General features: G+C 45.6%; 1 long non-coding RNA gene across 3 annotated transcripts; it reads right to left on the minus strand.

Moving 5' to 3' along the window:
• Positions 1–478: 478 nt before the first annotated feature.
• LOC107053304 lies at positions 479–2071 on the minus strand. 3 transcript variants are annotated; one of them, XR_001466453.4, is made up of 3 exons: positions 1880–2071; positions 1590–1750; positions 479–911 (listed from the first exon to the last, which is right to left on the minus strand). It is a non-coding gene; the product is annotated as an uncharacterized LOC107053304 (long non-coding RNA). The 3 variants fall into 3 exon arrangements; XR_005859815.2 differs by having other exon boundaries at positions 1590–1772; XR_005859816.2 differs by having other exon boundaries at positions 1835–2071.
• Between the last annotated feature and the right edge of the window lie 12020 nt (positions 2072–14091).

Here is a 14091-nt window from a genome sequence, read left to right on the forward strand (position 1 = left end):
CCATATACCCGTGCTCCCACATTTTGACAGTACAAGAGGTAATGGCTTTAAGTTTCACCAGGGGAGGTTCCAGTTGGGTATTAGGAAAAAATTCTCATCAGAAAGAGTGACAAAGCATTGGCACAGGCTGCCCAGGGAGGTGGTGGAGTCACTGTTGTTCCTGGAGGTGTTCAAGAAATGTGGAGATGCAGCACTGAAGGACGTGGTTATTGGGCGCATGGTGGGGATGGGCTGATGGTTGGACTAGTGATCTTAGTAGTCTTTTTCAACCTACATGATCCTATGATTCCATGATATTCCTCCCATCTTCCCCTGAATTTCCACTGAGCATCCCTCAAAGCACAAACCAAGGAGCCATCTTTCCTTCCCTGTTTTATAACCTCATTTCCACCCCCACTGAAAACCATGAAAGATTGAACATGGAGGAGAGTGGGCCTCTTTAAGAGTATGAGGATGGCATACAACACAACAAACCATATAAAGTAGCAGTCTCTTTTAATTCAATCATCATAAACGGGGAAGGGCAGCTCTAATAAAGCTTTCCTACAGAGCTTATAACCACAAGGTATCACTGACATCAAGACTACTGACCTCTTCAGCTAAGCACATTCCTCCTGTTAGCAAATAGGAGAGCAAAAGTTTATATCTGTGTGCAACAAACATCATTCTGCTGGCTCTGACATAGCTGCCACTGACTTCTGGAGCACTGCATCCCGGCTGCATGTTGCCTCAGCGCCCAACGCAGTGCCTGCTGGCTCTGACCCACTCCCAGCACAGAGGAAACCTTTGCTGACAAATCCATATTTCTTCAAGTAGATGAATTGCTGTGGCATATCAGTAACTTAGCTCAGAGACATCTTTCAGTATTCTACAAGATGCATATTTCTGGATGAACCCGGTATTGAAGCCTTCTGTAAAACAGAAAGAGTAACAAAATACAGAAGAGCCAACAGAAATGAGCTTAGACTACTGACATATTTGTGAAAAGCTGATTAAAAAAAAAGAAAAGGAAAGTATTTTGTTTGCAAGGGCAAAAGCCAGGAACTGTAAGATGGGTTGCATGATGAACTGTGACAGTCAGGATATTTGTAGAATCCGTACTTGTGCTGTAACTACATTAATTAGGATAACTGTATGATGTGAGTGGGGCTCTCAGGGTTTAACCTAATCAGTGAGATATGACCTCTCTCTATAATGCTCAGAAATTAGCAATGCATCATTTCTTCTTTTAAGATCTGCGGTATCTTCAGCTCTGCCCGATGTTTATGAAAGCAATTGCAACTGTGCAAAATAAGCAAAAGGGATGGAAAGCACTGATCAGATCAGAACTGCAGTGGAATCACTTGGCTCCAAGGTTGCAGGCAGCGACGTCAGTGCAGCTGCAGAGGAGGGGAGCTTCTCTTCTTTTTTTTTTAATCTCCTTCCTAAAACCTAACAACTTCTCAGAGCTGCCAGCACAACTTCCCAATGAGCTCACTGGGAGCAGTGCTCTGGTGCCCAAACTGATCCACAGAGCAAAAGGCAGAGGCTGCCATGCTGGGGTTCCCTCTGGATATCACCCAAGGGTGTGGAGATGTGGCCTAACTTACCACAGCAGACCAAAGGGAATTGGATTTTCTCAATGCATAAGTTTTCTTCAGCTGGAGATTGCAGCTTGCTTTTGGAGCCAGGCGATATCAATGACCTACAATCCACCATGGAAAGGATTTATCTTCTCTTTTATAAGGCTCTCTCTATTTTTATCCAGAGGCTAAAGTAACAGAAGGGAAACACTGCAAACAGCATGAGAGGGAAAAGACAATTCCAGGAAAATGCTCAAACAGATTTCTCTCACCACAAATCCACTTTTGTCTGCCCTTCTGCTTTCACACCCAGTTACCTGGCTGTATTTCACCATAAATAAAAGCTGCTACAGTATTTCTCCTCCAGTGCCACCAGTTAGGAGGCCTCGTGTCTCAGCAGGTGTGTGAAACACCAACTCCTGCAGATGCAGGTGACAACTGAAGGTGTAAAATGGCTTCCTGCATGATGGGCCTGCCCTGCGGCAATGTGCCAACGCGGCAACCTTCCAGCACTGAGGGGTGGCATTCCAGAAGGCCACTTCATAGAGTCATACAGTCACGGAATCATGGAATCACAGAATGGCTGGAGTTGGAGTCTCATCTAAATCTTTTAGTTTAAAGCCACTCCTACTTGTCCTGTCACTATCAGACTGCTGATATGACTAAAACCATGGAGTGGTCGGGTCTGGGGAGCCAGCAAATGCCTGAGGGCTGCCTCCATGGGGAAGGGATGGGTAAAAAGTGCCTGCTCTGAAGACTGTGCCAGTGGCAGCAGCTTGGCTGAATTGTGTTTGCAAGCATTGATTTCCTTTACTCTAATACCTGTCTTGGGGGCAAAGTCAAATCTTTCCTCCCTGGCTTTGATCTCGGCTCCTCAAGATGCTTTTCTGGAGGTGGGAAATGGGAGCAGAGGCAGGGAGGGATGCTGGCCCAGAAGCTGGGCAATCCAGGTTTTCCCCTGCAACTCTGCACCAGTTTCCTGCCTGTGTCAGTTTCTGCATCTATAAAATGTTTTTATGCAAGAAATGCAATGCAAAAAGAGTGCTTCATTTTGATCCATGTAAAGCCACAGAAACTGTGTGTTTTGCTGGAAATGGTGACACGTCAGTCCACCGATAACACAACACAGGTCGTCTATCTTGGCCCATCTATTGTCTGTTTTAACATTTCCTCAGGCCCTGGTTTCATTCAAGGATTTTTCTAAACAACAAATTATATGTAAAGGCTGAAAGTCTGCCAGCAAAAGATGAAAAACTTACTGACAGATCCGTAATTCTGACCAAAACATCCTTCCTACCACAGTCGTCACAGGAGCTGTGGCAGAGTTGTCAGAGACCTGTGTGGTCAGCGCTGGGATTGGCCCTGCTCCCTCTGTGCTCCAGGGGAATTTGATTCAGCAAAGGACCCAGGAGGCCTGAAGCTCGTCTGCTTTTTGCATGTGACACATTTCCAAAATATGAATGGTGCCCTTTCCTAACCACAGCATTTAAATCTACAGTTCTGAAAAAACCTAAAAGCAGTATCGGATACGGGCAGCTAATGGGGCAGGGAGGAATAGGGCTGTTTCTCTGTCCACCAGGAGATGGCAGTGAGCATGCTGAGTATGTTTCTTCTCCCCTTTACTTCACTCGTACGTACTCCCTGAAAGATAACGGGTCCTTTGAGGACAACTGAGCTATAATGCTTTCGTTTCTGTTTAATTTTCCTTTTCCATCGCTCATATTTATAACCTCCCCATAACTCCTTCCTCTGCATAATGTCTCCTTCACCCAACATCTACCATTTACTTTCTTGATATGCGTGGCTAAACCCTACAGATTGGTGTAAAACAGCATTGCAGGAGCTGAAGAGAAATGGTTGGGGAAGGAAAAGCAGCGTGCGTGACTCGCGTGGAAGCTGGCAGGCACTACGTGTACAGGCACGGGCTGGCTGATTTCTGCCCATTCCCTCTACAAAGAGAAATACACCCCTGTTTCAAAATGGGGTTGACATTTAGGATCTAGATTTCATTCCTGATGTTCTCTGCTGGCCAGAAGACATCAGGAGACACATTTCCTTGTCTGTATGACGCTCACGTGCCTTTGGGCCATATAACTCATCGCGCTGTAAGCCTCCACCAAAGGACTCTGACATTTTCTGCAGTAATGCCTTCCATCAGAGGGCTTCCCAAAAGGGTACATTAACATATGAAGCCCCATAGATTTTGGGAGGACAGAGGGAGACAGTTGCTTAAAGACAGATAGATTTCCAGACCCTGATCGCTGTCTGTGCAGGCTGCTGGCAGCCCTCGAGGGGCAGAGTCCTTATTTCCCCCTTCCCTCACCATTTTCCAGTGGACCCTCAGGGGTTTGGTGCCTTCAGCACTTGGAGGTGACAGGGCAGATGGGGCTATTCCATGAATTGCAAATATCCAGAGATTCAAACACCACAGCTGAAAAGGTTTACTTTTCTGTGTTTTGCTTTATTTTTATTTTTTTTCCAGTACTGCCATAAATTAAGTGTTTCCATGTTCCCATTTCACGTAGTGCTCTGAGGACTTTCTCAGGGACACCTGAAATGCCCCAGTTTTTCATTGCTCCTATCAAAACATTTTTCTAAATAATTACAGAGTGTTAAAAATGGATTGCTGTACCCAGGGGAATTTGCTCTTTGTTTGCCAGGAACAAATAGGCCAAGAGAATGAGTGCTCAGCATCACGAGTGGTGTTTGAAGGAAAGAGCAAAGTCAAAAGCACGTAGGCACCACCAGAGATGCTCTGCTTTCAAAGTGAATTTTTATTACACACAGTCAAGGTTGCATAAGAAACGCCTGCATGTTGTGTTCCTTGAGCTGGGAGCAAGGAGGAGTCTCCTCCTCTGGGAGTGATGCATGTGATTCTTTTGACTTGGAGGAATTTATACGTAGATATATATTTACGTATTTATACATATCTGTAAGTGACCTCTTCAAGACTATTTCTTTGCATCTTAAGATGTTGCTTCTAAACTGGTGTTGGGTTTTGATTACATCAGTCACCTTCATAGCAGTTTGCACTTCAATAACACTACCATGCTTCCCCTGAGCCCTGAGCAAACACAAACCTAGAAATGCTCAAAGCATCCTTCTGCCATCAGTACCTCTGCAAATTGCTTTTCACTTTTAGGGCAACCTTCCTGAGATACGTGTGCCTGAAATATCTATTCCTGTAGCAGTAAGAGGGGAGGTGGGCTCAGCACACCTTGTAGAAGTTGTCCTAAAACCATGTGCCCCTCTGTGCCCCTTATGCCCCCATGGAAGGTCCAGCACATGCTGACTCCCTGCATGGCCAGTGGGCTGGTGAGCAACCCTCTGGGGATGGCATCCTCCAGCCCTCCGCCCATGCTTGTATTTCTTTTATTAATTCTTTCTGAATGCCTGATATTCACATTAAGGGGCCTCTGAAACCTCTGTGTATACATTAATCAATATGTAGCATGCATGTGTACACACACTGAGACATTAGGGATGACTGCTTTTTACCATTTCCATCCTTCTCCCCCTGCTAATCTGTCTGGTTGTTACTTCCACTTGCCGTGTCTTACCTTAAATTAAATTGTAAGCCCTTCCTTGTGGGAGATGCCTTTTGTTGTGGGCTGTCAGGAGGGGTTTTGCAGAGAATCCAGAGCACCAGGCAGGGCTCTCCAGGCACCACTGAAATAATAATGAAGTAGTTTCACCAAGGTGGGACCGGAGAGCAGTGTCGACTGGGTCTGAATTCTGCTTGTCCCTGAAAATTGCCTAGGTAATAAGATAGCTGCTTTAAAATTGCTTGGGGTATCCCACAGGATTCTGTTCCGACTCTGATTTCCATTCCCAGCACATGTGCTGCCATTTGGCCAGCACCATCCACCCGTGCGAGCTAATTTCAGGTTGCTAAACAGAAGACACAGAACATACATCTTTTATATTTGATCTCGACACTGGTAAGTTCTCTGACTGATGGTTAATCTTAACTTGTAATAGGATTTGCCCGCACTCCCCCAGGAGCAGGACATTGGTCTGCTAATAATTTCTGTGCTCCTGCTTCCTACCACTTGGAGTGGTACTGGGTTTTCTAGTCGGTGTGGGTTTGATGTAGGCATTGATTACGTATTTTGAAAAGTTTCACCAAGGTTTCAATAGTGCAATAGCATGCTAATGTGGGATTTGAGCCATGTTGCTATTTTCTTGTGCAGGTCAGCAAGCAGACACGAGCCATGCAGCTGCAGCCCCAGGTTGGTGAGGTCTGTCCCTTCCCACCTCTCCTCTGTACCCGGAGTGCTCTCTGCTTTGGTCAAAGGGTAAGGTGCCAGGGGTGGTCAGGCTTAGGCACTAACTTGTTGGCGTGGCAGTTCTCCAGGGCTGAATGCCTGTTGTACATTAACTAACCTGTACTATGGAAAAAGGTCACGTATGCAAGTTAAAAGCAATACACACACAAGGAACCACCAGGTCATCTGTGCTATGTGTCTGAGAGCCAGGCTGACCCACTTTTCTGCAGAATTGTATTGCTGTACAAGGCAGGGTCACCCCACGGAGGGAAATGTTTGTTCAAATGATGGCGTTGCGCTACATGCAGGAGATTTATTAGCAAGGTCTATGTCACAGGGCCTGGATCCCACTGTCCTCTGATCCTTTGCAAATTTACTGTGAAGGCAGTTAATCTCAAATTTAGCGTTGTGCGGTTTTTGTTTGGTTTGGTTTAGTGTGACATTCAGGATTCCTTTACAGGCAACTGTGCAGAGCAGGGAAATCTATGTGAAATGCTTCCTACTGGAGTCACCATCTGGCCAATATTCATCTTGTTTAGTGAAATACCAAGATATCCATAGAACGCAGGTGTTAATGCAGATCATAAGGCACAAGTGACCGCAGTAATAAACCAACATGCAATGAAATGTAATTAATGCACCTGGTGCTTGGGTTTGAAAAGAATTTCCGTGCCTTTTTATTTTCCCTGCACACCGATGTGCATTTTAATAGTTGGAACTTCAATCATCACATCCAAACAAGCCTTTAATCATATTAATTCCCTTAAAAAGTGAACTATAATGTTTGCGAGTAAATAGTATTTCATAATTTAATGAGGAGGGGAAAAAAGTGGAAGCACACATGAAACTATATGCTGCTTAGTTGCATTTTTGTGGCATGAAAAGGACTATTGTCTTGTTTCTGCTGATCTGGTTCTACCACTGGCAAAGGTTTGTTTTGTATCATGTAATCCTTGCTAGTAGGCTCCAAGAGCTTTAGAATCAACTGGAAAAAGTGAAAAGATACGAGGTAAAAATAAAAAGTGATTAGGCTTTCTATCACTGTGTTTCAGAGTGTGCTTTTCATCTCACCCCTAACCTGCACAAACCAGGAGCATGTTGTTGTAAGGTTAAAACTCCTCAGGATGATGTTTTTTCCAAGCAGACCTCCAAAAAGCCCACACAGAAATGTATTGGTAGTTTTTTTTGCAGGTGCTTGTGGGTTCCAGAGAAGCACATTTGCACATTTTCTTTTCAAATGTCCATTAACAGCTGAGATTGCACCCGACCTGGTTAGTCAGCTGACAAATCACAGGCAGACAGGGCATGTGCAAGGGAAAGGGAGAGGTCACCAAGTCAAAGCCAAGGGTCATGGGTGATTTTTGTTTGGATGGGTATTTCTCAGGGGTGGTCTAAAGGGTGTGAGGACCATAAATCCACACGAGCATGCTCACAGGCTGATAGACAGGGATGGTCCTGTCAAGTGACTCCCAGCCGTGTGCTAACTATTTAATAGGGACTCAGGGAGTGACCAGCTCCCCAGAGAGGTGTCTGCTTCTGACACTGCTATTGCTCAATCTCTGTTCCCCACCTCGACACAGATTAGCACGCTTTGCCACTAGCAGACGGCACTAAGTCACCATGGAGGTGCTGCTGACAGACGATGACCACAGGCTGTGGCCACTTGCTGGCACAGGGCAAGGGCCAGCCACCAGTGGCCACACACAGTGGGTGCCACGTTGACTACCTGAGTGCCTTGGTGGATGCTAACAGCCCCCAGAGCAAACCCTCACTAATTGGGCTGGGAGCTGTGGATGAGATTTGCAAGTCGCCAGGCTCTTATGAACTGCAGCATGCTTGCGTGCCCTTGTGCCTCATCCTGTCATCCTTCTGAAAGATGTGTTTCTACTGATGTCCCCACTCACACAGCTGGCAGCCCTGTCCCCTCCTTGTCCCCCGTAGCCACAACAGGAGGACTGCATGTGAATGGCCATGGGCTTCTTCACTGACTTTACAAGAGCAGCCACGTCCCTTACTGACGACGATGAAATTACCAATCCCATTTTCACTTCTTGACCAAAGCCATCTTTTGAGTGCAGTTCCACAGAGGTGAGAGGTTAATGTATTAAGCTGTCTGCTTCAATGAACCCCTAACTCCTGGGCAGATTTACAAACTATTGGAAGATTTTAGATTACATCTGATTTACGAGACACTCTTTCTAAGTTCAGATCGCCATTGCAGATGGCCACCATACAGGGCAATAAAAATAATTACTATACAGATTTATTGTCAGGGTGGAAATTTTCATTTCCAAAATAATGCCCAGCTGTCTATTCTGAACTGGTCACAGTGTGTGAATACCACAGTAAACCTACCTCATACAAAGAGATACCCCATAGTAAGATGCCTCAGAATAAGGAAGGCTGAAATATCAGAGCTGGGCTACAACATCAATCCCACCAAAATCCCATCAGACACAGTTTTTCCACGTTGAACACCTGGCCCCAGAGCCACAGTGTTGGACCATAGATACCGTGGGGGTGAGGACTCATTTTCAGCCATGATCCTATTCCCATGCCAGCATTTGAGACGTCAAACCACAAGATCACTCTATTTCTTACATGTTTCAGAGAAGAAATCATTTTTCTTGAGTGTAGGCTTGACAAATGGAGGCAAAGAAATCCTTCCACTAAGGCAGAAATACAAACAATTTGCTGAAAATAGTGCAGGAGCATTTGTGACCCACAGTAAAAACAGCACACCCATGGCCTGGGAATGATTTACATTCTTCTGAAGAGCTTTGCAGTGGATTTTGGAGGTAAGAAGGCATCTGGTCGTGAGGATATGTTAGCAGCTATGGGAACAGACAGTCTGGTATATTCAGAAGGGTATATATACCGTGTCCATTTGAAAGGAAACCTGAAGCCTCAGGTATGCTGAGGTCTTTGCAATTGCCTCTTAGTGCATCGAAGTGCCTTCCGGTGCCCCGAGAAGGCCCCAGAGCCCACTTGTACCGGTTGGTCTGGGAGCAGGCAGAGTGTATCTCTCAGGCCTGAGAGACCAAGAAAAGTCACACCGGTGTGGGCACAGGCACTGAGGATAAGAGCAGGTGAACTTTTCTTCCCGAGGACAGTGTCTGCTAGGCTAACAGGAGGAACTGGGCAGTGGGCAATGGGCTATGGGCTGGCACCCACTCAGTACAGTGAACCCATGAGCTCCATGTGATCCCACGACCAAGAAGGCCATTTGCTAATAAGACCTCAATCTAAGACGTTTTTGTTGTTATGAAGCCTTTTTCTTGTCTGTCAAACACCACACACCAATCACTCCCAGTACTCATGATCCACAGTGGCTCATCCAGGGATTTCGAGCTCACTATCAAACACGTTATTGTATTTACAGCAGACCCAAACCTTTACACGGAAATATCGCATTACTTCAGAGGTTTGGAGGAGGGAGGATGAGGAGCAGGAAGGAGAAACTGCCAGCATCCCAGCACCATCAATTGATGTCAGGCCTGCCCGGGGAATAGCGCGTGTCTGTTAATTGCTGCTGCAGATCCAGCAGATGGTGCGTAAGACATTGTATTTAATGGAGCCCCTCAAAAAGAGTGGCATCTGTTTGTTTAATTTCTTGGCAACAGAACGACAGATTTAAAAAACAAACAAACCAAATTGGACATTTAGATATGGACGTCTCCCCAACAGATTATAAATGTTTTAAGATAAATGGGTCAAATGAAGGAAAATATCAATTGACGCATTTGAGAATTGAGCCAAACTCTCAGACACGGAATCTTTTAAAGATCTGATTTTCAACGTACAGCAGCGAAACTCCTCGAAGAGGTTTTTAAACAAAATGGTGACACTCTCCTTTTGACTATGGGTCTGTCTGAGGGTTTGTGGGGCTGTTACAAACACTAATTCAAAAACTAATTCATTCTGCTTGTCTCCCTCTCACAGACCCTGAGGTTAAAATATGATCTCCGTATACCAGACGCTTTATTTAATCAGGTGCATCTCCCACATTTAAAATCAGCATGAGGAAGCAGGGCAGAAAGCATCCTCTGTTTAACAGCTGGGACAAGCAGCTCGGAGGATGCTGCCACGGCTCCAGCATTAACAAAACTCTCCATATTCCTGGAAATTCATTGCAGCAGAAATTGCCACAGTAGAGCACACCACAAATCCAAACTGTATCGCCTCTAACCATGGCCAAGCATGGATGCTTTGCAGAAGGATGTAAATCCAGCCCCAGGCTGTGTTTGTAGTGCTGCACTGAGAGGAACTCTCTTTCAGTCCATCTTTGGGCACGAGGGAAAGAGACCCTGTGAATACCTCCTCCCCGTGTAACTCTTCTGGGGATTTATTCTGCATCATTTTTCAGATTTTAGGCATGCTTTTTATTTTCCCCGTGTTAAAACAGGTTATGACAGGATGCTCAAGCATGAGAAACAGAGCCATTGGCCTCTCTGTTCCCAGCTCCTTGTTCAGAAGAGTGCCGCTGCTCACTCCCTCCTACAAACTGACTGCTGCGTTCATTGCTGCAGGTGATGCGGGGTCCATCTGTCAGTGCCAGGAGGATTTTCCTTCAGACTTTTTGCTGGCTCACAGCTGCACGAGGGTGCTTGGGCATGTGGGCACTTGGACACGCTCGCCGGGACTGCATGTTGGCAGGGGACACAGGGAGCTGCAGGCAACGGGCAGAGCCCACAGCTGCTGATGCTGCTTGAGTGTGTGGTGGTTTTGCTGAGGGCTGTGTGCTGAAGTTGGGTTTTTTTGTTTCTCAGAGCTGATTCATTGCGAGCAGCAGAGGTGCACATGTTGTGGCACCAAATCTGTGCAGCCCTCAGCACCACTTGCTCAGGTGAATGGAGCCAAGAAGGACAAAGTCTTTTGTCTCTTATTTCTCATGGAGAGATAGAAAGAATGGTTTGCTACAGCTATTTCGAGGTGCAGCTGTGAGCTGTGCCTTTCTCTTGCCAAGCCTCACAGAGGACACGTTTACAGAGGACAGTGTTGGGCACACAGCCCTTGTGATGCCCACAGTGCCAGCTTATGGGGAAAAATTGCTTCGGTTTTTTTTTCGATCAGATGGTCTGCTCTGATCTGAACCACCCGTGCTTTATGAGCCTTCAGCCCTGCCCTTTGGCTTCCACGGGGTGAAGAAGCTGAGTGAAAAGGATCTGCTCTCACACGCACAGCTCCGTACTGCTGGTGCCGCTGACCTTGGCCATGAGGAAGGAGACCTTCGCTCTGAGTTTCTCTAGCAGGAGTGCCACACAACATGGGCACTGTGTCACGCTGAACCCATGTGCTGCTACGTACTGGCACTACATCCCCTCCTCTGTCCCCAAGAGCCCCAGTGAGTGTTTGCTCTGTTCAGGGCACATGAGTGAGGAAGTAAAAGGGAAATAGCAGCACAATAAAGCACTGCTAATACTTTAACCTGGTGATTGCACCCTCTAGGGAGGCATATATCTAAATATAGTACTAGGCTGTATTCCAATCAACATTTTTATGACTCTTTATCAAGGATGCCCCAGATATAACTTTTTTTTTTTTCCATTCGTGGTATGGCTTTGAAAAAATTACAGCTGTTAAAAGGGCTGAGCTGCTGACCTACTGATCTACCTATCATATCTTGTCAGTTATGATCGCGCAGTTTTGCCTCTGTTTCCTTACCTGTGCACAGGGAATGGTAAAAGGCAGATAAAAGTAACATCTATTTTTTCCACACATACAGGGCCAAGACCAAGAGATTCTTAACCTTACTATTTCAGCACTTTGTATTTCAACAAAAGCCACAAAGAAGAATAATAGAATGGCATGCGTTGGAAGGGACATTAAAGGTCATTGAGTACCAATCCCCTGATGTGGATGGGGTTACCACCCACCAGATCAGGCCGCCCAGAGCCCCATCCAACCTGGCCTGAAACACAAGAAGAGTTTTTTTCCTGATTAAAATTCTAATCAGGAAATCAAAATTCTAAACAGAAGATTGTCTCTGTAACAGGACATTGCATAATGCCTTTTTCTTTCTAGCTTGCTCTGAATAACACCTGTATAAATTGTTCTTTTTTAAAGGTTTTTGGTTAGCAGCTGTGCTAGGCTGACACTTCCCCATACACTCAGCTTTCACAAACGAGGTCAGGACTGTCTTGATCAAACAGAGCCACTCCTCTGACAAGAAAAGCGTCCTGGAGTGAATCAGGACGTACGGAACAGACCCAATTCCATTAAACCTAAAATAAGAATAAAAAGAGCTCAGAAGAGATGATTTAAATGCCTCTCATGTCTCCCACTGCATATCACATGACTGGCCTATAAAGGCTGGACTGGAAAAATCTTCTACTCTACCACCTTGCAAAACGGAAAATTAAAACCCACCGTGATTCTATAACATCCCTAATTAAAAGATAAGGAAATGTTCCTCCTAAATACTCCCACCTGGCATTTACTTATGACATTTCTGCTAAGGAGGTGAAAGAAACACCTTTTTAAAGACTGTTATCTCTGCTTGTCCAGTGAGGCTGTGCCAGACTGGAGCAGGCAGAGTAGAGCTCTGCTGGGAGCTTTTGCTGTCCGCAGCTTGCCTGCTGCCTGGGAGCACCAGCTTCTCCCCTGGTTATTTTTGTGATTGCATAAAAGCATTTCATAATGAAAATTCTTCCATTACCCTTCATTTTACATGCACAAAGAATACAGCCATAGGAATCTGGATTTTAACTGTAGCTTACCAGCAAATTTGGAAGCACACAGGCTGAGATAGCAAGCAGTACATCAAAAGCCCCAAGGACAGAAAAGTCTCATTCAGAAGGGGAGAGACAGCAGTGGTGGCACCAGCACCAGCTTTGGCTCCCAGCAGCCAAACCTCTTTAACCTAACACGGGGGACAGGAGATATCTAGGGGTAGCTCCCCTTTGAGTGAGGAAGGTGTCAATGCAGTGAAATTAAGAAAAAAATATATACTTAAGTGTTGGGTCAGCTTTCACCATCCAACTCAATGGTATGTGGTAGCTGTCCTCTCACCAGCTCTATAAACACTAGACAACAGTGAAGGGACTGAAGTGCATCTAAATGCCTTTCACACACAGATTTAAGTGCTAAGAAAGAGAAAGCTCCCAAATCTACCTGAGTGCATCTTTCTGAAGCCCTCTTTACTCCTTCAAATCATCTTTCCAAAACTAGATTAGCTTAGAAAATACTAATAGTACCTATTTAAAGAAAGGCTCGGACATGTCAGAAGCAAATACTTAGTGGAGTGCAAATGACAAAATTTAAAGTACCAAACACAACCTGTGCATCACTGTGGGGATGTGAACATACAGACAATTTCACCTGACAAGCTGTCTAAGAGCTGCATTTTCCTGTTCAGGCTTCTATTTTCTGTCTCAGCTTCTAACCTTGGGATCTGCAGCTGCAGCGTGAGAGATGCAGAATGAAACTTGTAGTCACAGGTGAGGCTGCAAGGGTCTGATGTGATCGTGGGCCCACGGCAACCACAACAGTAGAGGAAAATCATTGAAACGTTGTGTGGTGCCTGACATGAGAGTGTTTGCATTATGGCTAACAATGATGGACATTTGGCTACAAGTCCTAAATGGATATTCAGTCATCTTCAAGAATGGAGAGCTGTGTAAATAGAAATAAATTCAATAGGGATTAATGATCCCATACACACAGAGTGAACCCTCAGACCTGGTGACCCAACAGGATAATGGTAATGGCCTTAAGTTGTGACAGGGAGGTTCTCATTGGACAGTAGGAGAAAATTCTTCTCAGGAGGAGCAGTAAGGGATTGAACAGGCTGCCCAGAGAGGTACTGGAGTCATCATCCCTAAAGATGTTCAAGAAATGTGGAGATGTTGCAGTGAGAGGCATGGTTAGCAGGCATGGTGGTGATGGTGTAACACTATAATGGGATGAAAAGCATCACAATAATAGCGTGGTTACAAAACCCCTTGGCTGCAGCAAATGAGTATGAGGCCAAATGCAGCAGCCAGGGATGCAAAAATGAAGGAGAGAAGAGAAGAAAACAAAACAAAACAAAACAAAAAATCCTGCTTACTTTCGGAAGGCCTCAGGCAGGTAGGCAGACAGCTACCTCCAGCAGGATGCCCTTGCAATAGACTGCCAACCCTTAAATGAGGTCAGGGAAGGGGCGGATCCTGGCTGCATCCCTTCCAGTCACTCAGATGCATTGCACGCACCTGAGCTCCCCTGGGTTGGCCCTGCCTTCTCGCCAGGTGCTCAATCACTGCTTCAGGCCATGACAGCAT

The sequence above is a fragment of the Gallus gallus genome, chromosome 4 (genome assembly GCF_016699485.2).
Source record: "Gallus gallus isolate bGalGal1 chromosome 4, bGalGal1.mat.broiler.GRCg7b, whole genome shotgun sequence".
NCBI classification, from domain to species: domain Eukaryota; kingdom Metazoa; phylum Chordata; class Aves; order Galliformes; family Phasianidae; genus Gallus; species Gallus gallus.